Source organism: Jaculus jaculus, chromosome 4 (genome assembly GCF_020740685.1).
Source record: "Jaculus jaculus isolate mJacJac1 chromosome 4, mJacJac1.mat.Y.cur, whole genome shotgun sequence".
Lineage (NCBI taxonomy): Eukaryota > Metazoa > Chordata > Mammalia > Rodentia > Dipodidae > Jaculus > Jaculus jaculus.
The window spans coordinates 2,081,569-2,108,075 of record NC_059105.1 but is presented as its reverse complement, the minus strand read 5'-3'; positions in this window follow the sequence as shown (position 1 = coordinate 2,108,075).

Below are 26,507 nucleotides of genomic sequence, written 5' to 3'. Positions count from 1 at the left end.
CAGCAAGGGCCTGTCGAAGTGACCACACTCCTGTTCTAACAGTTCCTGCACATTGGAGAACTCTTCCTCAGCCAAGGCAAATCAGCGGCTCTTGGGCGGGTCCTGTTGGAGTGGAGTGCTTTGATGGCACTGCTCAAGTTCTCATAACCTCACTGAGCATTGTGGTTTTACATGCTTTTTCAAGGTAGGGTCTCACTATAGCTCAGATTAACCTGGGACTCACTCTACAGTTACAGGCGAGCCTCAAACTCACAGTAATCCTCCTACCTCTGCCTCAAGAGCGCTGGTCTTGTTGAGCGTTCTGTCTGCCCCTCCTCTGTTAGAGATGCGGAGAATCCTCCTCCTCTTCCTGCGGATCTGTTCATTTGACCTTTCAATTATATCAAGTCTTTTTGTTTTGTTTTGTTTTTGCTGGTTTAGTTTAGTTTTTCTGTTTGATACAAAGTGTCACATTATGGGCCAAGCAGTCTTGAATTCATGAGAAGCCCCCTGCCTTAGCCTCTGAGTGCTGGGATTCTAGGCATGAAGCACCATGCCCAATTTATACCAGGTCTTGCTTGTGCGTTTAAGTTTGTCGTGTCTTCTCCATGAACTAATTTTATCCTGTTGTCTTAAAACATATCCTGCATTGCTGGTAATTCCCACCCTGAAGTCTGTCTGATGTTCAAATACCACTGCAGCTGTCTCATGATTAGAGTGTCTGTGGTCTATCCTTTAGATCTTTCTATTTTTGATCTGTCTCTGTATGTCCTGCAGATGGCTTAGAGTTGATTGTTATTCATTTATCCAGTCTGACAGCTTTTACCTTTACTTGTTTGGAGCATTTATATTTATTGTATTAAACTTACTTGTACTTATAGCTCATCATCAGAAAATGTATTTCATACTAAACAACCAATTATTATTATTATTATTATTTGGTTTTTTGAAGTAGCGTTTCACTCTAGTCTAGGCTGACCTGGCGTTCACTCTGTATTCTCAGGGTGGCCTTGAACTCAAGGCGATCCTCCTACCTCTGCCTCCCGAGTGCTGGGATTAAGAGCGTGCACCACCATGCCCGGCTCCAATTATCTTTTAACGATTTTGAAAAACAAAAGAAAAAGAGAAGAAGGGCTGCTTTTGCCACCCAGTAACTGCTTGCAATACCCAACTGCTGTGTTGAGCTGAGTTGGCCCAACACTGGGTGTCTCTTGCTGCCCCTGTGATAGCATGGACAGGCACAGAACACTGTCCCCTTTACAGAAGAGGAAGAGGAAGTCAGGGCTCAGGGAGTTGTCCGGGCCTAGAGAGCAGAGCCAGGATGGGATTGAGATCTGTTGTCCCTCCGATGCAGCTATTTGCATAGCTCAGAAAATGGGGAGAAGCTGAGACCACCTGCTACTGCCTGCGTGGATGGCATGAAGTCATGCCCGCAGGGCTCTGAGAACAGGGCAGAGGCTTCTGTGAGTCAGGTGTCAGGGACTGCAGGAGGGGACAGTTTGTTCAGGAGGAGGAGGACAACCCCAGTCATGGCCAATAGGACAACAGAGGGCAGCTAGGAAGCAAAGCCACCTCTTGTCCCTTACCCAGACTGAGGAGCAGGCGGGGAGAGGCATGCTGGGTAATGAACCGTGGTGTTTCTGTAGAACAAATGGTCTGATTCAGAGGGTCTTCAGCAAGAAGAGAGGGGGAAAGAGGCACAGGGATGTGTGGGCACAGGGATAGTGAGCTGGCTCACGTTATTGCCTGTATTAGGCTGGAACTCCAGGCCTCTGGAGAGGCCCCTTTCCTCACTTTCCTTGTAGGCTTACAGCTGTCATCTGCTTAGAGCTCCTGAGGACAGTCCTGAAAACCTGGGCTCAGGTAGTCACTGCCCACTCACTGGCCTGGTGACAATGCCTCCCCACCCCACACCTTGTCTTCTCCACAGCCACTATTCTCCCTCCCAAGACAGGCAGTGGATTGCCACAGTCTCCAAGTGTAGTCCCATTGGGAATGAACACAGGAAAGGACAGACCCAAATGCCAGTCTGCTCAGGGGCAAGCTGTGTGAGCTTGAGACCCTGTCAGCTCTCCAACGACATCCCTGTATGTCTCTAGACAGAGAGAAATTCACTTGGGAACTCATGGACTTGTGAATGCTATGATCCTAACAAGAAATAAACAATAAAGCTGGGATGCTAAAGGAGGGCATCTTATGCTGATCCTAGGAAAGTAACAGAAGACCTTGTGGAGGCCAGCACAGCCTTGCACAGAAAACACTTCTGCAAGGGTGTTGGCCCAGCCACAGCTGGCCCAATGTGGGATAGTGTCACCTTATTATTGATCCTGGGCATCCTCGTCATGGATCCTGAAGGAAAGATGCTTGCTTCTAAACAACCCACATGAGCCTCCTTGGGTTGGGACATGGTACAAATGTGATTGGCAAACACGTCCTTTCTTACTGTTGGTTATCAGTAAAGGACTCCCCTTGCAGAGCCAGTGGCCTACTAACCAAGTGGAAGGGATCCTTGGCTGCTGTGAAGCACAGGAGAGGGAGAAGCTCCAGTGGCCATCGCTCAGTGCGAAGACTTCCTGTCTTATAGCTGGTACCCACTCTAAGCTCGGTGGTGTCACCCAGCCCTGCTCCCTGCTGGGCTGTTCTCACAGGCAGAACTGACATAGCATATCCATCTTCTCACTGTTTACTTCAGTCCAGCCTGCTTTCCCCTAGATCGTGCTTGGGGGGAATGGCATTACTGTCCCCTGTCCTCACGATGGCCCTGTCCTCTCCTGCTTCTGGCACAGTATCACTGTGCTGAACCAAAGTGCATGTCGGATGGCATTTCTCATGAGTGCTTTAAACAGCCTAAGGCTATTTTCCCCAGGAGCCCTCACTGCCATCTACCACCTGTGTGAAGTGGCTGGCCCCTCAGAGCGGTGTGGTAAGATGCCCACCCTACTGCTGATGCCAGTGGTCGGACAATGTAGCCTTCGGCACTTTGTTCTCTTGCCCGCCCTCTATGGCCCACACAGATCCAGGCGGGCCTCCCACTCCTGAGAGGGCGTCCCGGTCTCCCACCCCAGTTCATGGGACCTGTGCCCTTCATCTGTCATCGCCTCTGCCCAGCCAGCGAGTTCCATGACGGATGTTGGGAATGGCTTGTTGGTCCTGGGTCACTGCCATGCACAGCAGCCAGTTGGCAAGGGACAGGAGTACGGTCTCATGATGCTCCAGCTGCAGACCAAGATGAGGAGAGAACACGGGGGAGGGACAAGGGTGCCATGAGCTATGCTAAATCTGTCACCAACCTACAGGTGTGCAGTCCTGGCCAGGTCCCCGCCTGAGTGTTAGGAGACAAGAGCAGGCTCTTTTTGCTGCATCTTCGTGACTTCTCCAGCTCCATAGGGGTAGGAGAGGCAGCTGGGGCCGCTGACCTCACTCGGTAAATTAACTCCACTGTAATCCATCCGCCTACCCAAACGTGCCAGTACCGGCTCACATACCCGCCAGGCTCAGTGGGGGATGCGGGGTTAAGACACTGCCTCGCCTGGCACACTTCCCTGGCGCCCTGCGAGAGACTGTTGTTATTCCCATTTGCCCACCTCCCAGAGGGCATCTCTCGGGAAACCAGGCCCCAAGAAGTTCATGTGCATGCTGCACGTGATGGGCAGAAGTCTCGGCTGCCTGCCAGCCGTGCCGGTGCGTTGGAGCAATGTCCCAAGTCCCCATCCAGCTGAATCCTGCTTTCCAGCCTCCATCCCTGAAAGGAGCAGGGCTTTGGGGAGGAATCAGCCACCCCAATTTGCACAGGCCCTGCTGGCTGCACCTGCTTCTCCTAGTGAACCATCTGCAGGAGGTCAACCTGCCCTTGTGGAGGGACAGATGGACTCTGAAGTCCTGCTGATCCCCAAGGGTCCTAGGACCTTTGGGTTCCAACATCCCCCACACTCCACCCTCTTTGTTCCTAAGAGCCCTTGCCTCTGCATGGCCAGTCTTGTGCTCAACCAAGGTCACCCACATTCCTGCTTCAGCATGCATACAGGGTCGTCATCTGGAAGGCTCCACTTCCTGCCAGCTACCCCTGTGCCTTCCAGTTGTTAGAGAAGCTGTGTTGGGGGGTCAGCACGAAGCTGGGAGCTGAGGCTGAGGAAGCCGTGGGCCTGCGGTGGGGGATGGAACCTGGGGCTGCATCAGGTCCTGGACGCAGCTGGGGCAGGAGCTAAGGAGGGGAAGGCCAGGTGGGACGAGAGCTGGAGAGTGAGGAGGGGCAGGCTTTTTTAACTTTCTGCTTTCACCAGGACAGGAGGAGTGCTGGCCAGACTCCTGGGGCCAGAACAGAGGTAGCTAGTCTCTCACTGCCACAGTCCTCCTGGTACCGAGTAGGCACTGCTGTGCCTGTGGGTCTCTGAGTTAACAGGTCTGCTAGGGATGTCTGGCCATATGGGATGGCCACTGGCTCCTGCTCCTCCCTCCTTGCCTGTTGGGGGAAGATGCCTGAGTAGAAGACCCCTCTGCCACACAGATGGCCATGGGACTCTCAACAACCCCACTGGCAGGGAAAATGATGGCATGAGCAGAGGGTGGACATCACCCCATGGCTAATATCATGTGGACAATAGCAACAGGAGAGTGTGCCAAATACTGGCAAGGGGACACTAGCTATAACACTTATAAGTCCCCAATACATTGTCTCCAGGAAGCGTTAATTCCCAAATCTCCATCAGCTGGGAACTTAGCATTCAGAACACCTAAGTTTATCTGAAACAAAACCTATTTACCTGAATCAAACCCCCACAACTGGTTAGGACAATGTCATCCTCTCTTCAGGCCCTGGGGCTGGTGCGTGAGAGAAGGCGCCTAGTGTTAAGCTGAGCCAAGACAAGCAGGTTCCAGGCTGCTTGTTTTCCTCAGGCTGGACTGCTGTGGTGAAAAGACAGCATTCCAAACACCAGACACTGTGATAGTTAATGTCGTTGTCAGCTTGACTGGATTTGGAAGCACCTAGAAAACACTTTTGGACATGTCTGTGAGGAAATTTCCAGATGGAATGCATTCCCTCAAACCATGACCCCAAATCAACCCTTCCTTCCTTAAGTGAGTATTTCTTTGGGTATTTTGTCACAGCAACAAGAAAAGTAAACACATGTACACACTGTCAGCAGGACAAGCGACACTGCTGGCTAACAAGCAGTCCCAGTCTCCGTGATTTATACAACGACAATGTTCTTGCTTCTTCCTCTCTATTTGCACATCTGCTCACATTTCCCCAGCCAAAGCCACTGGCTTTTCTAACAGCATGGGGGCATTGGGACAGGAAGAGCCTGCCAGAGTGGCTGGAACAGGACAGAAGGACTGGTTCCTTTGGGGTTCACTTCGACACTGTCCTAGACATGCCAAAGTCCCTCCTCCTGCCCAGTACCTGGCACTGTCACGTCCACCCTTGTCTTGATCTTGTCCACTGCGTAAGCCTGAGTCCTCTCCTACTGACTGCTTCCAGGCTGCATGCAGCTCACCACCACTGCTCCCCTGGGCCATCCACCCAAAGCCAGGAAAGTGACGTGCCTGTCTTCCCACTGTCCGTGCCCCTTGGCTGGGTTCCCCTTCTCTCTCTCTGCACACAGGCCTTCGTTGATTCCAGCTGGGGCCCGTCACCCATCAGAGCAGACGGCCTTTCCTCTCTATTCCCAGGGCCATCTGCGCCAAGTCTGTAGTAGCTCCCACCTTTGCTGAGCCATCAGGCTCGACTCCACATGTCTTGTAAAGGTCAGGGTGTTCAGTTCAAAAGGCTCACCACAGGTCCATGTGCGTGTGACTGTGTACACGTGAGGAAGAAGCCAGGGAAAGAGGTCAGGAGCATGGAGCTGGGGTCCTCTGCCCATCACGTTCTGACAAGGAGGACCCGACAACACTCACTTCCTCTCTGATGTCATGGGCAGCCTGTGGCCACCCTTCTGCGGAACGCACCGGCCTTAGAAAGCCAAAGGGTCAGAAGACACGTGTCTTCATTTCTTTGGGATCATATTCCACTTGCCCTCAGACTGCCTCACTGCTGCCCAGAGCAGGCTGTGTCAGGCTGGAGGGCAGGGAAGGGGAGTACAAGGGCACCGTGCTGCTGGCCTGGGCCTGATCTGGGATCAGGGATGGACTTGAGCAGAGACTCAGATGGGGAAGTCCAGGGACTTCTTGAAGGAGGGTAATTCGAACACCCAACACTCATAATGATGTGTTCAGTCCATTCCTGGGAGTATTCTCTGCACCGTAGCTCCCTTTCCCTTCCTTCCTGACTTCTGCAAGAACTGCATCCCCCCAGGAAGCTCACAGTCAGTCCACCATGTCAGAGTCTGAACTCAGCCGAGTCTCCATGGGAGCAGCCACAGCGCTTGTAGCATGTTTCCTCCCAGATGGAGGTGAAGCCTGAGAGGCGTCTCTTACACATTTACCGGCACTCGCTAATTGGACCGTTTACCATATTGCTCTTTTCTAAAAAATTGCCTTATTGAGGTATTCATGTACCATTCATTTCTCATATTTAAAGTATACCATTTGCTGTTTCTAGTATATTTATAGAATTATCCAGCTGTTACCAGGCACTTAGGCCCACAAATCCATCACCTTAACTTCCCTCTGCTTCAAGAAAATTTGGAGCAGCAATTGGTAAAGGAAATGGATTTAGTTACAATATGGCCAAGTCAGGGGAGGAAAGAACCTCACTCTTTCCTCTCTGCTATCCCCGTGGTGGTCATACCACTATAGAAAGCCTCGAGACAAAGGCCAAAAGGTAAGGAGGTGGCTGTGAGAAAGCCTCGCTGGTCTTTCCTGAGGGAAGGCTCTCCATTCTTTCTCTCTCCCGTCGCAGAACCCCTCTCTGGAGTTTGGAACAGCAGCCCCTGGGCCCCACTACGGCTCCAGCCCATTCTCACTGTGGATCACAGCTACTCTGGCCATCACCATAGTCAATTTCAGGACATGTTCAAATCCCAGTGTTGCAGTCAGGTTCACATTACTGGCAGAAATCACCCGACCAAGAGCAGCTTGTGGGGAGGGGGGAGGTTTATTCTGGCTCACAGACTTGGAGGGGAAGCTCAGTGATGGCAGGGGAAAACAGTGGTATGAGCAGAGGGTGGACATCACCCTCTCACCAACATAAGGTGAACAATAGCAACAGGAGAGTGTGCCAAACACTGGCAAGGGGCACTGGCTATAATACCCATAAGCCTTCCCCCAAAAATACACTCCCTCCAGGAGGCATTAATTCCCAAATCTCCATCAGCTGGGAACCTAGCAATCAGACACCTAAGTTTATGGAGGACACCTGAACCAAACCACCTCGCCCAGGGAGAAATTTTGTCTAGTAGTAGTAACTCTCAATTTCTTGCTAGCTTCCAGTCCACCTCAGGCCATCACAGAGTCACTTTCTGCCTCTGCACAGTAGTCTTCTGTGACTGGAGCTTCCTCTTGGCAAGTTTCCACCACATAACAGCATAGCTATGATTTGGGTGAGGGCCCCACAGAAGGCCTTGTGCTAAAGGATTGGTCCCAAGCATGGCACTATAGGTAGGTGACATGAAACCTTTGGGAGGCGGGATCTTGAGGGAGATCCTTAGCTCATTAAGGGGACCCCACTGAAGGGGATGGTGAGGCCCTGATCCATCTTCTGCCTCCTAGCTCATGAGGGGAGAGACTTGCTCCACCCCATGCTACGAGATGTTGCCCTCACTGTTGAGAATGCTTAGAGAGTTATTGCCAGTATCATCTTGGCAACACAGGGCTGGCTAGCCAAGCCAGAAAGCTAAGGGGCAATGTGTCAAGGAGGGAAGCTACAACATCCAGGCTACAGTCAGAAGAACTCCTTGCCCTCCGTAACTTCAGCTTTCCATCCATGCTCTTGATTGGCTGAACCAGGCAAGGCGCAGCCGAGTTTTGTAGGATGGCCTCCTTTCCTTTACCTAAAACCAGCAGACCATGCTGCATGCTTTAAGCACATCAGCAAACTGCCTTCCCAGAAGCCCCTAGGCCAGTGCTTGATTGGGCACTTGGGAATTCTTATCTAAGGCCAGCCTTCATCACCAGCAAGTTTTCTACTCTATGAACATGAAATGTCTTTTCATTCACTTACATCTTCTTCAATTTACTTCAGTACTGTCTGTGATATTATGAATATAAGTTTTGTACTTCTTGGAAAAATTCAAGTCTTATACTACTTTGATAGACTTCTAAGTATGTATCCTTTTTTGGCACTATTATGAATGGATTTGTTGAGTTAAGTCTGTCTTCAGATTGTTCATTGTTAATGTATAGAATTGAATTTTATATGTTCATCTTGTATCCTGAAGCCTGCTATGGTATCAATTTTAGTAGTTTATTAGTAGATTCCTTAGGATTTGCTACATATCAAGTTATTCTTGAGTTATTGTGACATCTTAGTGAGATTTTAAAGAGAAATGAACATAGCACATGGCACTGTTTTTCTCTTAAACATTGACAGCTTAGTATTTTCACAATACTGAAATAAACCACACTTTACTAGTAGCTCCATTCTGTTTTCAAAGAAAGCCCACAATAAAACTTAAAGAAATCTAAGTTCCTAGGCAACAGTAAACATGTTATTGATTACATTATTATCTTCATCAGTTACTGCATATTTGTTCCCCCTTTCATCAAAGGCTTGCGCACCAGTTCTTGCTTACAGCCGCTGCCACCCACAGCTGGGGGGATGGTCACTCTTGCAGATGGCCCCCTTGAAGGTCTTGTGATGGCTGCTTCCTCCTCACACACAAAGAGGGTCTTTGCACACAGCCGTGATCATGACACTGATCTGCTGTTTTGAATGGGGCACGTTCCTTGATGCCCCACACGGTGTGGGTGCCCAAGCTCTCATCCCTAAGTGGTAGTGTGCTCCAAGGAGGAGTCTCCTCAGTGCCATTCTGGTCCTTTGCTTTGCTCCTCCACCATGCCTCCCTGTGCTGCCCTTCTTGTGTCCCCGGGCTCCTGGAGACTCACATCTGGACCCTCTCTGGCTCCACCATCTTGCTAGGCCACAGCTGCAGGCAATGCCCACATGTGGCAGCTCACCTGTTCACCTCTGTCTCCAAGCCTGATCACCACCCAGATGCTTATTCTCAAGTGTCCAGAACATACTTCCACTCACTTGCCCACACCCATGTCAGGAACTCTCCTCCTCACCTGCCTGCCTCCGTCCTGCTGCACACGCAGAGCCTGTGGGCCTCTCCCGATGCCCCTTCTCCTTCTCTTTCCCTGCAAGGGACCTCTGGGCCCCAGCGCTGTCCTGTGATTGCTGAAACTTGCTTTCCCCATCCACACCGCTATTCAGGCCCTATCCACAGGTGCTGAGGCCAGTGATGGCATGAGTGTTCTCATCCGTTCCCAGGCTTCTTCGCCACCCTCAGATCTTCGCTCTGTGCCACAGAGAGGCCTTTGAACCAATGTGACTGTCCCTCACCCCAATACATCCTGGGGTTCTCATTGGTCTCCAAATGGAGGCAACATTCCCAATGGTGCCATCATGGGTGCTAGGTTTACGCCATGCATTCTCCTTCCCCCTCTGCCCCCTGACATTTTGCCTTCACCTTGGAACCTCTTCCCATAAGATCTGGCATAGCTCCTGGTTCCAGGAACTGCTTCCTCTCCAGACAGGTCCCTACTGGCTCCAGAGCCTCTGCTTCAGGACCTTTCTAGCTGACATGAATGTGCAAGTGGTCACGGACAATAGCCTGATGGGTGACATGGTTCTGTGAGGCCCTAACGAAGGCAGCACTTGAAGTGGCCACTCTGGAGGTAGGAATGAGGATTGAGGCATCCTACAGACATCTGGGAGGCATAAGGGTGGGGCCACCTACAGCCCAGACCCAAGACACACCTTATCAAGACAAAGAAGAGAGCCTGCTGTTTCCAATGGACATGAGGGCTCTGGGGACAGAGTGTGGCCTTGTCAGGGAGTTGCAGGTAAACACTTTGGCAAGGCATCACCAGGAGCCCACAAGCAGAAGCCCAGCATGTAAGGGGCAAATGTGTACTTAAATTGTCTTATTATTTATTTATTTGACAGAGAGAAAGGGGGAGAGAGAAAGAGAGAATGGGGGCACCAGGGCCTCTAGCCACTGCAAATGAACTCCATATGCATGCACCCCCTTATGCATCTGGCTTACGTGGGTCCTGGGGAATGGAACCCAGGTCCTTTGGCTTTGCAGGCAAGTGTCTTAACTGTTAAGCTATCTCCCCAGCCCAGCAAATGTGCACATTTGTCACAGGTTTAAGGCATGGAAGGAAGAGAGCCTCTTGGGGCCATATGCGTGCCTGCCTGAAAGCATCTGTGTTCTGAGGGGCTGCCACAGAACCGGGAGGGCAGGCCTCCTAGATTCCAGGCCAAGCAAGGCGGCTTTTTCTGCAGGCCTGGAGACAGGCTGTACTGCCCCTCCTACATTTTATCCCTCAGCCATAGCCACCAATGTGGTGGTTAGAATGTAGTGTTTGTGATCAAGACACTTATTGAACCCCCAGCTGGAGGAGCTCAGGGGACTGGAGCCTTGCAGGAGGAGGTGTGTCCCTGGGGATGGACCTTGAGGTTTACTAGTCCAGCCCTGCTTGGCTTCCTGGCTCATTACTGTCCCTTCTTCCCTGCTGATTTGGCATGATATCCAGCTCAGTCTCCTTTCCCCGTCATGATGAACCTGCCCCTCGGAACTGTAAGCCTGAAATAAACCCTTTTCTCCCATAAGCTGCTTTCTGGCTAGGTATTTTGTCTCTCCTGTCCTCACTTCTGTCCTCACAGTGTTTCCTCCCCCCACTCCTCCCAGCCCTGAACATCACCCAAAACAATCTCCCCACCTCACAATCCTTGCTCAGCCTCCTCTACAGAGCCCTCCTGGGGATGGGAACATGGCCCCCTTTATGAGGGCAGGGACATTATTCTGCCCAGCACGGCTCCACATCCACTGCTGAAACAGGCGGGCTGGGGAGAGTCCATATCAGCAGATCTCATGAACCCTCTTTCTCCAGCAATGTGAAATGAAGCAAGTATGAAATTTCATTTATCTAAACTGCCAGAAATCACTGTCCGGCTGTTCCTGCAAATTTCTGACACCCTGAGGCTAGTTGTATAATAATAAACAAAAGTTGTGGAAGTCAGCTCTTAGGCCTGTAATCTTTACTCTTAGTGAAATGCTGCAAAACACCATTTAAAAGCACAGCCTGATTTCCTGAGGGCCTCGCGTGGGTGGATTTGGATTGATAAGAAGACCCAGGAGCTGTGGAGATGGCTCCGTGGATAAAAGCACTTTCGGTACAAATGTGACAATGAATTTGGATCCCCAGAAGCCACATAAAGCCAGGTGAGTGGGTGTCTGTAATCCCAGCACACCTATGGTGAGATGGGAGGCAGAGAGAAGAGGATCCCTGGAAGCTTGCAGGCCAGCTAGCCTGGCATTTTCAGCAAATAACAATAGGGCTGGAAAGATGGCTCTGTGGTCAAAGGCACTTGCTTGCGAAGCCTGACAACCTGAGTTCAATTCTCAAGCAACTCATGTGAACCAGAGGCAAAAAGTGGCACAAGCATCTGGTGTTTGTTTGCAGTGGCAAGAGGTCCTGGCTTGCCCCCCTCCACACATGCAAATAAATAATAAAACTTTTTAAAAGAACCAAATAGTGGTAGACCTAGTAGGGTAAGCACAGCCACTCGAATCCAACATCAGAAGCCTGGAAAGTGACCTTAGTTGGAATTAGAACTTTGCTTTAGTAAAAAGATCTCACAAAGGGGCCATGTCCCCATCCCCAGGAGGGCTCTGCAGAGGAGGTTGAGATTATCCTAAGTCCAATAGGTAGATCCTAAACACAGTCCCATGGCCCTGTGCCATTAGGGAAGAAGACCCAGCACAGACTGAGGTCCCGTGAAGACACAGGCAGAGGCGTGAGTAACATAATCAGAAGCCAAGGACATCAGGAACTATAGAAGTAGATAGTGGTCATAAAAGGATCTTTTCTTGAAATCTTCAGAGGAGCAGCACCTGCCACAGACTGCTTTCAGATTTCTGGCTTCCAGAATAGCAGCCCAGGACACCCAATGGACAAAGATTAAACCAGAAGCTGGGTGTGGTGGCACATGCCTCTAATCCCAGCACTTGAGAGGCAGGGGTAGGAGGATTGCCATGAGTTGGAGGCCACCCATAGACAACAGAGTGAATTCCGAATCAGCCTGGGCTAGAGTGAGGCCCTACCTCAAAAGAACAAAAGAAACCAACCAAACAACAACAAAAAAGATTAAACTGGGTGTAGGGCCTGCTGATCCCACCACACCAAAGCTGGTCACCAACATTTTCTGCCACACTACTCTGAGAAACAGAGATACAGCCACTGATGAGCAAGAAAGTTCTCTACAGAAAGAAGGTGCTGACAGTTGGGTAGAAAGTGTCAGGAGGGGCTGGAGAGATGGGTCAATGGTCAAAGGCACTTGCTTGCAAAGCCTGATGGCCTGGGTTTGGTTCCTCAGTAACAACCTAAAATCAGAATCACAAAGTGGAACGTCTACCTGGAGTTCATTTGTAATGGCAAGAGCCCTTGGAGCACCCATTTTCCCTCTCTCTCTCTCTCTCTCTCTCTCTCTCTCTCTCTCTCTGTGTGTGTGTATGTGTGTGTCTGTCTGTCTCTCAATCTCTCTCTCTCTCTCTCCCTCTCTGTCTCTCTCCCTTCCTCCTTGCAAAAAAAATAAACAAAATTTCTACTCAGGATTATACTAGGTGAGGTAACCTAGGCTCAGAAAGCCAAACATCACATGTTCTCTCTCATATGTGGAACCTAGCTAAAAATGATTGGACTTCTATGTGAGTAGGAAGAAAACTCAGTAGCAGAGGACAGTAAGCTAGAAAGGAGATATAAAGGGAATAGAAAGGGAGGGAGGGGAGACTTTATTAAGTATTTTATATACATAAGTAGAAGAACAGATTAATGGGGGTGAAAAGTGGAGTCATGGAAAGAGATTGAGTAAAGGAAAGGGAGAGGGAGTGCTAATCAAAAATCTAAGAGGATATAAATAAGTCATATGGAAACCTAATTTTTTGTACAATGGAACACTCATAAGCCATAGATTGTTACTAGAAAATTTTCGGTGCCAGGGGTGGGATACCTTCCAGTGAGTTGTTGGCCAGGGAGGTCCCTGATGCCCCCCAAAACATTACAGGCCATTACTGAAGCCCTTGGTTTCCCACTAGGAATAGATGGTAAGACCCTATTGTTGAAGACTCCACATACTTGGGCTGTAAGGTCACTCAGAAATCCTGCTGGAGCTGAGCTGAAAACCTCCTACATGTAGACCAGCTGACAGAAAGCTGGAAGAAGCCATTCTGCATGCAGTTCAATGGGAGAGACAGAAATCACCAATGAAGATACTCCACAGTGGACACCGCAAGCCTTATATTTGGCCAGCCAGACCAATGTGCTGATGGAGGCAATAGTGGCACATCTGTTACAGGGGAAACCAACCACCCTCTAATTTGCCTGGAGGTTAGCTCCATGGGAGGGAATATATCCCTGATGCTAAAAACCTACAACAGGGGTAATCATGAGCCCTAAGGGTGTAATGTCTGTTGCTGTCTGGCTAAATGTATACACTATGCTCACCAAACTGCCCAGTAAGCACTTCTCTTACTGTTTATACCCATATATTGATGCTACTCTCATGTTTGGTTAGAAAACCTTCTCTTTTCAGATGGTAGTGACCTTGGGATGACTGGGAAGGCACCATGGTACTGAGAAGAAGTGATAGAGGATTACTCAACACTGAAATATTTCTATTACACCTTCCAAGGCTCAGGGTCCATTGCAAAAGAGGGGACAGAAAGAATGTAAGAGCCAAAGGAAGGATAGGATGCCTTACAACATGCTCCTCCAGACACAAAATGGCCTGTATATCCATGACCTCACAGTGCCTGACACTACCTACACAAGACCTTCATAATAGGAGGAAAAGATCATGACATCAAAATAAAAGAGAGACTGATTGAGAGGACGAGGGGATGTGATGGAGAGTGGAGTTTCAAAGAGGAGAGTGGGTGAAGGGGGGAATACCATGAGATATTGTTTACAATCATGGAAGTTGTCATAAAAAATAAGATAAAGAAGAAAGCATGTGGACACTTCCTCCCAGCAGCTCCACCCTGACCCACAGGCTCTACTCCGTGACCTCCTCACTGGCCAGCATGAAGCCATCTGTCTTCCCCACCTTTCCTGTGCAGCCGTCCACAGCTTTGTACACCTAAGCTTTCGCTTTAGATTGGTTTTAGATTAGCAGAGAAGTTGGGAGGGTGGAACTGAGGACTCCGGGCACGTCGCAGCCATGTGCCCCTGGGGCGAACATCCTACCGGGACAACAGACGCCGTCACCTCCCACGAGCGTGCTATGGCCTACGTGAGTCTCAGCCTTACTTCCCCAGTTTCCTCTTATACCTTCTCGACGGCAGGTTCCTATCTAAGTTCCCATGTTACTTTTGTTTGTCACACATCCTTAGGATCTTCATGGCTGTGACAGGATGTCTGGCTTTCCTTTTTTAATTTTTTGGTTTTTTTGACGTAGGATCTTGCTCTATCCCAGACTGACCTGAAATTCAGTATGTAGTCTCAGGATGACCTTGAGCTCAACAGGGATCCTCCTACCTCAGCTTCTTGAATGCTGGGATTAAAGGTGTATGCCTTTAATTAAAGAGAGAGAGAGAGAGAGAGAGAGAGAGAGGAGGGAGAGAAAGAGAATGCGTGCACCAGGTGGGGCCTCTAGCTTCTGCAAACTCCAGATGCATGCACCACTTTGTGCACTGGGCTTCACATGGGTACTGGGGAATCAAACTTGGGTTGTTAGGCTTTATGGACAAATGCCTTAACTGCTGAGCCATCTCTCTAACCCTTTCCTTGTTTTTGATAAGCATGGGAGATGTAAGGACTGTTTAGAAGTTTTATGGGGTTCCTTTTTATCTCAGTTGTCTGATGGTTTCCTCATGACTACCTGAAGGTTATGTTTGGGGACGTAACTAACCTGCCATGCTCATCTGTCATGTCCATCATGCCAGGGAGGGGACATACTGTCAACAAGACCAGTTACTGTTAGTGTTGACCTGGAGCCCCTGGTCCAGAAGCCATGACCAGGTCTCTCCACAAGCAAGTGGCTTCCTGCCTCACTTTCCATGGAGTGCTATTTGGAGAGCCCTTGTGCTCAGCACCCCCTTTAGGAATGGGAGCTATACTTCACCCTTGAGGGAGATGTGTATATACCCAATATTTGGACTTCTACCTAAAAAGATCTGGTCATTTTCCCTTACTCACTTGTTGACTCGGTCATTCATGGATCTCTGTATAAACAAATGGATATGTGCTATCTACTTGGGGTTGTAATGCAGCCCTGCACCATGTTTAGGCTGCAGTCTCCCAATCCTGGTTGGCTGCTCTGCCCATGTCCTCAGGCATTCTGAGCACTTCCTTCTTCTCGGGCACCACAGGAGGCTACACGCTCACCCTAGATGTCACACGAGGCTACAGGCTCACTCTGTATGTCACACGAGGCTACAGGCTCACTTGGGATGTCACACGAGGCTACAGGCTCACCCTGGATGTCACAGGACACTACAGGCTCATCCTGACTGTCACAGGAGGCTCATCCCGGCTGTCACGGGAGGCTACAGGCTCACCCTGGATGTCATGGGAGGCTACAGGCTCACACTGGATGTCACGGAGGCTACAGGCTCACACTGGATGTCACGGGAGGCTACAGGCTCACCCTGGATGTCACGGAGGCTACAGGCTCCCACTGGATGTTACAGGAGGGTACGGGCTCACCCTGGATGTCACAGGAGGCTACAAGCTCACCCTGGATGTCACACGAGGCTACAGGCTCACCCTGGATGACCCAGGAGGCTACAAGCTCACTCTGGATGTCACAGAAGTCACAGGTTCATCCTGTATGTTTTCTGGCCCTGGCTGGACTCAGCCCTCTCTCTCATGAGCCCTGGTTTCCTCAGTGAGAGCAACGTGCCAGCATCTGGTGCAGGTAGGCTCCTGCTACTGCTTCTGGGCATCTCAGCCACTGAACAGGGAGCAGCAGGTGTTTCTGTGGGTGTGGGGCACTTTTCCCTAGAGGTAAGTAGAGGTCACAGAAGCAAAGACCTTGCAGAACTCAAAGATGTGCCAGGACCAGCAGGCATCTCTGTGGGCATGGGGAGGGGTGCATTCCTCTTTGGGTAAGTAGAAGTCACAGATGACAGATACCTTGCAGAACCCCAGGGTATGCTTGTGCTGGGGACAACAGGAGTGAGAGGTCAGTCCTGGGAATAGCTGATTGAGGGGACATGCTTACATTTCTGTCTGCCCAGAGGATGAAGTGTGGGAATCAGAAGATGATCTCAGCAAATGAAAGGCGGTAAGGTGGTTTTTCTGGTTTCTTTGCATGTGTAACTGGCAGTGTGTGTGTGTGTGAGTGTGTGTGTGTCCTATATGTTAGTTGCTATTTGCTCAGATATCAAGCACATTCTTGCATAGGTAGAACCTTCAACATGATTTTTAATGGATGTATACTAATCCACTGACCCAACATAGCGTGATCATTATTGTGTGGCATTTAGGCCTTTCCCAGCTGTTGTTGAGGTTGCATGGTGTTCCTGAAAATATAGGAGTCAGCTTCCTTGGTTAGGCAGAGTAGGGAAAGGAGCCCTTGGTACAAGATGGCCAAGGGAGTGGTGACTTCATCTTCTTCGTGGCCTGGATGATGCTTCCCATGGATGGGCTGACCTGACAAGTTTCCTGAGTCCTGCATGGTACTGGATGCACTGGAAACCAATCAGTGCCTCTCACCTCACTCAAGCTGACCAATCATATGTGTGGGATCGGGGGGCTTTCTCATTCATAAAGATTCAGTTCCCACAGAAACTGTGAGTATTCTAGAAAAAAGTCTGCTTTCTTTCCCACTTACTCTAAAATAACTATCCTTTTAAAATACCATCTTTCCTCTTAGTTCCTTACTTAGTACAGAAAATGAACTCCAAGGCCCTAGGTTGTAACATGACCATTCACTGGGGTAAGATCCTTTTGTTCTACTGTTTAGGAATCATAATTAGGGGAGGAGGAGCCTTTCCAGCTGCCAAGCCAGGTCTTGAGTGTCCAGGCTTAGGAGAAGGACTAGAAGGCCCAGAGACTGGCTTTTGGACCAGTGTGCTCAGGATGGAGGCTTATTGCTCTGGACTTTAACCACCGGCGGTCCTGGTACTTGGTGGCTTTGGTAACCGTTAGCTTTTGGCGGCTGTGAGAGGCAGTGGAGAGCAGCAATAGCAGCAGCAGCAGGCGACACTTGTAGTGTTTGAGCGTGGGAGAGTGTTTCCCAGCTAGTGGTTAAGCGCTTGCCTGTAAAGCCTCAGGACCCTCATTTGAGGCTCAATTCCCTAGGACCCATGTTAGCCAGATGCTCAAGGTGGCGCACGCATCTGGAGTTCATTTGCAGAGGCTGGAGGCCCTGGTGTGCCCATTCTCTCTCTCTGTCCCTCTCTCTTCCTCGGTCTCTCTCTTTCTGTCACTCTTAAATAAATAAATAAATAAATAAATAAATAAATAAATAAATAAATAAAAGTGAGCCACACAGGCTGCCTATGCAACCAGAAGGGGGCTGGGCCAGGGTGCTTGCACCAATCATAGCACAGGCCCTGCTCAGCGCAGCCTCACAGCAAGTACTCAGCAAGTATTCAGCTTTACACAGAATTATTTGACTTTTTGTGTGTCTTACTTTGCACTTCCTCAACTTCTAGTGACATTAAACTTATTTACTTATGCCTAGTGTCATTTTGTTACTGGGAACTCTTCCTCTTGCTTTACAGAATGGAATCAATACACTGAAAGTACTAAAGAAAGCAGAACCAATACGAGTCTTCTGCTGGGTCACCGGAGGAACTGCTCCCCTCTGGCCTGCTGAACAAGGCCTCGCAGTTATCCCGAGCTCCGTGAGGCACGCTGCGTGGTGAGTTACGGCGCCACTTTCCCCTTGCCGGCGTCTTCAGCAGTGCTGCTGTGAAGACATCCCAGCCCTGGAGCATTAAATGGCTGCTGGCTGGTAGTTGTCTGTTTAAAGAAGCTGGGGCACCAAGGAAAGCATCTAACACCATCCATTAGGGAGGCCCCATCATCTCAGTTAATTTAAAGGAAAAGTAGACATTAAAAGGAGTACTTGCTGTAACAGCCATCATTAGCATTGACAGTGTTCAACAGGGCTTTACTCCACTAAATGCCCTGGGGAACATTGGGCCACTTTATCTGTTTCAGATGTGGGCTTTGCTGGGATTCCCTGTGCCCTGAGGACTCCCTTTCCCTTTAATTATTGGTTATAGTTATTCCTAATATTAGACATTTCAGGGTGTAGCTCGGGGGTAGAGTAACTGCTTGCCTAGTATGCGCAAAGGTTTGGGTTCAATCCATAGTATGGAAGAAAAGAAGAAAGAAAAGGAAAAGGAAATGGTCAGGTAGAAAGTGTTCAGGGGACTTCTGCGTTGTCCTTCCCAGCTCTCCCCTGGGCTGGTGGATCTGAGGTGCAGGGTAGGCGAGGCCCTACACAGCACCCCGTCACCACAGGTCTCCCACCTTCCGCTGCACAGAATCATTTGATTTGTGTGTGTGTATTACTTCACACTTATTCAACTTGTAGTGATATTAAAATTACTTATTTATGCCTGGTATCATTTTGTTATTGGGAACTTTTCCTCTTGCTTTACAGAAAGGAGTCAATACATTACAAGTATTACAGAAAACAAGACATTGAGTAAAGACCTAAGCCGAGTGTTGAACTATATTAAAGGTTTTTGAAGCAAGGCAAGAAAGACGAGAGGGCGATGTAGCAGCCTGCCTTCCCATTAGTCTCCCCTCACTGCAGACGGAAAGCAAATGAAAGGAGCGGGCATTACACGGGGCTGGAAGGAGCTGACTGCCTTGGGGGCTGAGGTTGACGAGGTACGTCATGTGCAACAGAGGGAGCAGCAGCTGTGAAGGGGGCCACGCCTCCACAGCTCCTCTGGCAAATGACAAATTTTCCTGAGTCCTACAAAAATAATGCTTTACAAAATCTAAAATTCATGGCATAGGGGCTGGAGATAGATCTGGGTGGTAGAGCGTGTACCTGCCTGATGTGCACGAGGCCCTGGATTCATTGACATTACAGGATACATAGAGGGAATTACTACACAGTAAAGCAGATCACATGTCATCTTGCAGTGTCACCTTTCCTGTGACAAAGCAGCTAAAATCTCAGCTCACTCATCCTCATGTCTGTCTCCTGCTTCCTCCCCTCTCCACAGGCAACCTCTGCTTCATTCCATGTTAAGAGCTTACTCCACATGTAAGGGGCAGCATGAGGCACTGTCCTTCTGATATCTGCCTTATTTCTCTCGGCACAGTGTCCCCCAGGTCTGTCCACGCTGTGCCAAATGGCAGGCTCACCTTCTTTCTCTGATACCGAGGAACAGCCTTCTATTGTGTGTCGTATTCCACTTGCTCTGTTCGCCCTCCTGTCTGGGGGCACTTGGCTGGCTCCGAGCAGTGCTGCGGTGAGGAGAGGAGCAAGGGCTGCTGGGTCATGGAGTCCTTTCACTTTCTACTGTATAAGCGCTCCATCTTGTCTTCTGCAAGGCCTGCTCCACCCCAGGATTTTCCTTGCAGAGAGCAAGTCTACCCCCTCGAGTGTCTCAACGCCTGCTGTCTTTGTCACACCAGCCTGTACCTTAGTGGTCGTGAACTGGTATCTTCCCGTGACTCTCATGCACATTATGATCTGCAATGACCAGTAAGAGTGGCACCTTTCTGTTGGCATGTTGGCCGTTTTGTGTCTTTTTAGGTCTATTCATATTCTTTGCTGATTTTAAAGAGTTTCTAAACGCTGCTCATGTTTCTGATAAACTCACAGCAGACCAGCCTGGACTCTGCTCTGCAGCTGTGGGAAACAACATGGAAAGCTCTCCAGAACCCCAGGATAAGGGACCTGGATCCAGAGTGATACCGTGTGAGGCCCATGGACACAAACGGCAATGCCAGGGCCCATCCCAAAGAGACCGGGCACAGCACCATGACGACATGGCAGGAAAGACTGAGACACACCCACACCATAGACTGAGCACAGATTTCCACTTGGTGCTGTTGAGCAACTGGTGGGCCCAGCTTAGCTATTGTCCCTCAGACTCTATCCTGCTTCCCCAGAGGAACACAGAGGTCACTGGGAAAGGAGACAAACTAACCAGAGGTGACTACCTGCTGCTCTCCACCATGAAAATACTGAGAGAATAATTAGGAAAGAATTGATTTCTTAGACTGCATAAGCAGAAAATGCCTGTATGCCATAGCACAGTGAACAGGGAGTTTGGAAAACCCAGAAATCCCCAACACCAGCTCTTCCAGACACAGACTAGGCTTGTTCCCTAAAGACACTTTGAGCATGGCGTCACTCAAAAAGTGGAGCTCTGAGCGTCGGCCCTGATGGCCAGCCTTTCCACTTCTTGCCACCACCCCCGGCCTGGCCTCTTCGGAGAGCCCGTGGCTCGCTCCTTCCCCTGCCCCAGTCGGCCCGGCCCTTGCAGGCTCGCGAATCCGCCAGGCTTCATCTTCCTTCCATGCACCAGCGGCTCTGGAATACTCATCACCATCCAACACAATCGGTTTTCTCATTAGTGCTTCACTGTCTCTCTCTCTACCTGGAATCTACTGCCCGGAGCAGGGGCTTACTCTGCTCTGCTCACAGCTGTTGCTCTGGGTCTTGGGGAGCCCAACACAGGGACTGCTTGGGAGGACACAGAGGCTCCATAGCAGGCAGCTCACTCTGCATGGATCCAGGAGAGCCGGGAACAATGACTCATAGGCTGGGAAGTTCGGCCTGGACAGAACCTGCCGGCTCAGGTCCTGCCACTGAGATTGAGATCTCCTACCCGGTTTCTAGTCCTGGGAATGAGGTTCAGGAAGCCAGCAACCCCTGGAAATGCCCCCTCCACCCCGGACTCAGGACCAAGGCTGTGCCTTGCCAGCTTTTCGTGAGTGTTTAGTACGAACTGTCAGCAGGACTGCTGGAGCAGGGAGGCCTCTTCTGACATCCAGACCTGTCTCATCCCTGTGGTACCACGGGACCGAGGGCGCTGCTGCTGGCCAGTCATCTCCAGCAGCGACTGCGTCACAAGGCTGCTTCCAAACATGGTGGCTGGATCTGGAAGCTACCTCACTGCTTTGAGATGGAGTGTGTGTGTGTGTGTGTGTGTGTGTGTGTGTGCACTCTTGTTTTTGCATGCACATGCATGCAGGCATGTGTGTGTGTGGCTAATTGAGGAAACATTTTGAAAGCAGGGAAAGTCTTGCAGAGTGGAAAGATTTCTCCTGGAAGCAAGACTGGCAGAGAACTGTGCCTGGGAGGGACTGAGCGTGGCATGCAACGTGAACCTCCCTGTGCCGGGGAGGCCTGCAGACCCTCAGTGCTCTTTGCCTTGGCCACCACATAGCCTTCGACTGTTGGACTGTGTGAGCAGAGTTCTAATGAGAAGCAGTCCTCTATCTCAGCTGGATGCCCATGAGAGAGCTCACTGAAGGAGAAGATTTCCTGTACCCTTGAGGGCCTTAAACATACATGGCCTTGGAAAATCCTACATGCTGTGCTGTCCTTATGACCTGGAACTGGTTTCCTCTGAAGCCTCACAGATTCATGCAAAAGGAGATGACCATTTCCTGCAGTTGTTTATTATGGTTTTATTTTCAAATGTTTCCTCCAAGCCCTGGGTCCCCCACACAGGAAGTTTCCAACCAAGGCAGCGGCCCCTTGGTGAGCTAAGCCTCAGCAGGCGCCAATGGATGCCACCGGTCTCTGGGCAAGTGTGTCCTGATCAGATCTTGCAGCCCCATTTTCACTTGTTAATTCTATTTTTGATTTGTGGCTCTGACTTGACCTTCTGATGAATTTAATAACGGCCTTACTAGGAGAGCTTGGGAGCTTTCCGGAGCTGCTCTGCCTTGCCTCTGGCTATCACAGACTGCACTGGAGGTATTCTCTGCGAATCCATGATGTGTTTTCAATCAAAACAGACTGCCTGGACAGCCAAGAAATGGATTCCGAGCGATTTTCTCTTATTTTTCTGGATGCCACAGAAGCAAGCTGCCCTGCTGCTGGCGAAGCAGCCCAATCTTTGGCAAGTATTCCCAAGTATCCCTGGTAACATGCACAGGGCCCAGCGTCCCACTCCTGCACTGTGTCCTGGACACACACACACCACCCGTGTCCTTGTGTCCAGGCCCAGGTCCTCACACGGGGCTCTGGTCTTGCCTACAGAAAGCCCCACACATATAAGTTCTACCTGAGCTAGGGCTGAGGTCAGCGTCAGTGTCAGGGTCTGGTGGGGAGGGTGAGGCTTTAGGGTCAGACCGGCTGGGTCCTCTGTCTGCCCTCACTCATGCTGGGCTGTTGGGTGCTCAGTTGTGTCATCAGGAGACCTGTGTGGAGACAGAGACAGTCTATGGATAGAGGTTCTCCACCCAGAAAGTCACAAGCTTTGCTCATCACTAGTGATAGTAGTAACCATGGCAACTGTCATGCACTCAGATGCATTGCCATGTTGCCAAAACAGTTTTGATCACCTCAGTCCTCCAACCAGCACAACAGACTCTTGAGGACATGTTAGCAGGTAGGGAGGGGTGGGTGAAGTGGGGTAGTGCTGTGGTCATGTGACCTGCTCAAGGACTGGGCCAGCATGGTGACTCAGCCGCAGAGACAGACTGGCCTGACAGACCGCTGGCTCCTCTCACTAGCTCTGGAGGATGACTGGTCCTCCCTAAGGAGGCACAGGCCTCAGGCCAATACCCATGTGAGCTGCCTGTGGCATGTGTGCCCTGCCATTAAAAGGCCCTGAGAGGTTAGCAGTGGGAGATGGCCCATCTCATCTCATTGGTTAGGCTGTCAAGCAGTATCTCAGGCAAGCTGTATAGGCTGGGCCAGGGAGCCATTGCATTCCCAGCCTTCGTGGGTAACATGCTGTTTCTATACGTTGGCAGTGGGTCTGGGGGGCATAGCCACTCATAGGAAGGAGCTTTCTATCCCTGAAGCACATTTCTAAGACTTCCAGATGCTCACAATTAAAGACATACCCTATGAAGTCTTCTCAAGGGAAAAATTCAAATAGAAACATTTCCACATGAACAATTCACATGAGCTTAAGACCTAAAGATTTGAAGATGGGAACACGAGAATAAATCTCATAACTGGGAAACAAAACCCATGCATGGCATAGAGAGGTCCATATGGGTCAGTGTCCTCTCTAGTCCTGACCTGCCAGGGCCAGACACTTGGAGGACATGGGTTCTCCACTGAGGAAAGCGACTAAACCAGAAGAAAGCATGAAAGCCTGAGCTGAGCAGCAGGGTGGACAGCCAGTGATCTCTGGTCCTCTCCATCCTTAAGACAAGAAGAGCCTTAAACTGGCTGGGGCAATCATGAGACATGCTCCATCAGGGTGGGCTTGGAGAAATGAGCAAAGGATGCCCACTTACCATGCCCACTCACACTTGGTGAGAGCTCGAGACTGCCCTTTCTGGAGAGCCTGGTAGGAAGGTCTAAATAAGACCAAGGGGTGGCCAGCTTGTGGGCGAACCCTCACCATTCCCAGATGTGCTCTCCACGGGCCCGCTAAGCTCCACTTAGAGTCTGCCTTTCCTTTAAAGCAGAAGTCCAACTTTGAGGTCCCAGAACCCAGCCCTCCCTGGGGGAAGATACCAGGTATCCAGGTCTTTTTATCAGACTGGCCCCTGTTCCAGCCTCAGTCCCAATCCTGGGCTCTGAGAGAAGCAGCTGGCCCCAACAGAGCCACAAGCAGGCCTATGTGCATTGAGCCACCCATCCTGGGGCTTGAGGTGGGCACTCTGGTGTAGGCTAAATGAGGCAGCAGAGGCCCCAGCACCTGGTCACAGCCAAGCCCACATGCCCTTTCCCCAGGACCAGAGAGCAACCCAGGCTCACAAAGGGACTCTCTGGAGCCAGGGCGGGCCAGCAGGGAGCATAGAGGTGTGAGGCAGAGGCTGGGCAGCTCTCTCTGTGAGCCGGGGCTGGGTGGCTGGCCTGTGCTTGAGGGCCTGTTGTAATTTCTAGGCTTTTCCTTTCCTGCGGCAGAGTGGAGCGAAAGCAACGGTGGGAAGATCCAGGAAGGGAGATCTCCGTTAGTGTTTCCTTCCTGGCAGCCACAAACCTCTCCCCAAGGTCAGTGCTGCCGCAGGCCAGAGGCTCAGGGTACAGCCCATAGGCTCTGGGGCCCCACGTTCTCCCAGGACTGAAGGCCCACTCCACAGAACCACAGCTCCCCACTCTGCCATCAGCGTCTTCAAGGACGCATCCGACTCTTCCCTGCACTGTAGGAGCTGTTCTCAGCGGACATGAGGATGCCAGAGAACTGAAACACTGGGGTACCGCATGTCACCCTCAAGCACACTCGGGGTACTATGGAAGAGAAGTACCTCTAAGGTGCTCCTCTCCATCTGCTGTCCCCAGACACGGAGCCGGGGCCACCCCAAGCTCTTCCAAGAGGTCCTGTACCGAACCCCCGGGGCCACTGCTCCGCTCTCAGGGGCCTCGCCCTGCTGCCCTTGTGCAGTTGTACGCGCCAGACACGCCCTGCTGCCCTTGTGCAGTTGTACGCGTCAGACGCGCCCTGCTGCCCTTGTGCAGTTGTACGTGCCAGACGCGCCCTGCTGCCCTTGTGCAGTTGTGCGCGCCAGACGCGCCCTGCTGCCCTTGTGCAGTTGTACGCGCCAGACGCGCCCTGCTGCCCTTGTGCAGTTGTGCGCGCCAGACGCGCCCTGCTGCCCGTGTGCAGTTGTACGCGCCAGACGCGCCCTGCTGCCCTTGTGCAGTTGTGCGCGCCAGACGCGCCCTGCTGCCCTTGTGCAGTTGTACGCGCCAGACGCGCCCTGCTGCCCTTGTGCAGTTGTACGCGTCAGACGCGCCCTGCTGCCCTTGTGCAGTTGTGCGCGCCAGACGCGCCCTGCTGCCCTTGTGCAGTTGTACGCGCCAGACGCGCCCTGCTGCCCTTGTGCAGTTGTGCGCGCCAGACGCGCCCTGCTGCCCTTGTGCAGTTGTACGCGCCAGACGCGCCCTGCTGCCCGTGTGCAGTTGTACGCGCCAGACGCGCCCTGCTGCCCTTGTGCAGTTGTGCGCGCCAGACGCGCCCTGCTGCCCTTGTGCAGTTGTACGCGCCAGACGCGCCCTGCTGCCCTTGTGCAGTTGTGCGCGCCAGACGCGCCCTGCTGCCCTTGTGCAGTTGTACGCGTCAGACGCGCCCTGCTGCCCTTGTGCAGTTGTGCGCGCCAGACGCGCCCTGCTGCCCATGTGCAGTTGTACGCGCCAGACGCGCCCTGCTGGAGGAGCGCCTGCAGCTGTGCAAGAGACAGCCGTCATGTCCAGCTGACCCATGGGTGAATCTCGCCCTGGCTAGCTCTCAGCTCTTGCCTACTCGTGCTTGATCCTCTCTGCCATGCTGGGGCTGGACGCTGCACCCGTGGCTCTTCTCAACAGCTACTCCTGGCATGCAGGGAAGCCAGGAGAGGCTTCAGGATTGGGGTCAGGCTTCATCCTGCTGACCTGGCTCCCATCACATCACCCCAACACGTCACCTGGGCCTGAAGCAACTACAGCCCTGGGTATCCTGAGACCAAGGACTGGACTCAGTGGGGGATGTCGTTCCCAGAGTCAGGTAGGCACCTGCAGGTGTTCACCCTCAGGGACTGGGTTATAAGGAGCCCTTGAGAGGTTCGGCTAATTGGAGTCTTCCCACTCACCTGGAGGAGTCTCCTGGCACCATTGCCCTGTCAGAGTTCATGAGTGTCTTTCCTTGCTGGTACGCTATGGGCAGAGCCGGCTATAGAATGTGGAGGCAGCTCCCGCAGAAGTGTGCTGTTCTTTCCCAGCCTTTCCAGTAACCTCTCCATTCTGTTTCCCGGAGCCTGGAGTTTCTGTTGCTCCCTCTCCTGCCAAGTGTGTGGGCACCGTATGCCTGTGCCTGTCTCCCAGTGCCAGGAGAGCCGGAGGCAGGTGAGGGTGATTGGAGAGACATCAGGAGGCCTGGGAGTTCGTGGCATATTGGTGGCCATAGGCTGGCACTTTGGAAAAACCATGCTTGAGATCCCACCAGGTGCATAGGTAAGACTGCAGGTTGTCTCCAAGAGAAAGGAACCATTTCTCCAAAAGCCTCTGACACTGGGCAGCCTGGGTGTGGCTGGGCAGAGGCATCAGGAAGTCTGAGAGGATGGACAGCCTTCCTGCAGAGGCACCCAGGTAGGGCCTGGACTGGGTGAGTGTGACTCACTTCTAGGTCTGTTCTGGATGGGGTCACCTGCCTATGTTTGGGTGGGGTCACCTGCCTGTCCCTAAGCTGCAACACTTCTGCTGCCTGCCTTAATGCCTGGTGTCCTCCACTGGCTCTGAGGTGACCCTACCCTGGAGCACAGCATTGTCTGGCTAGACTCACAGAAGGAGTCACATTGACACAAAGGGCTGTCCCATGCAGGGACCT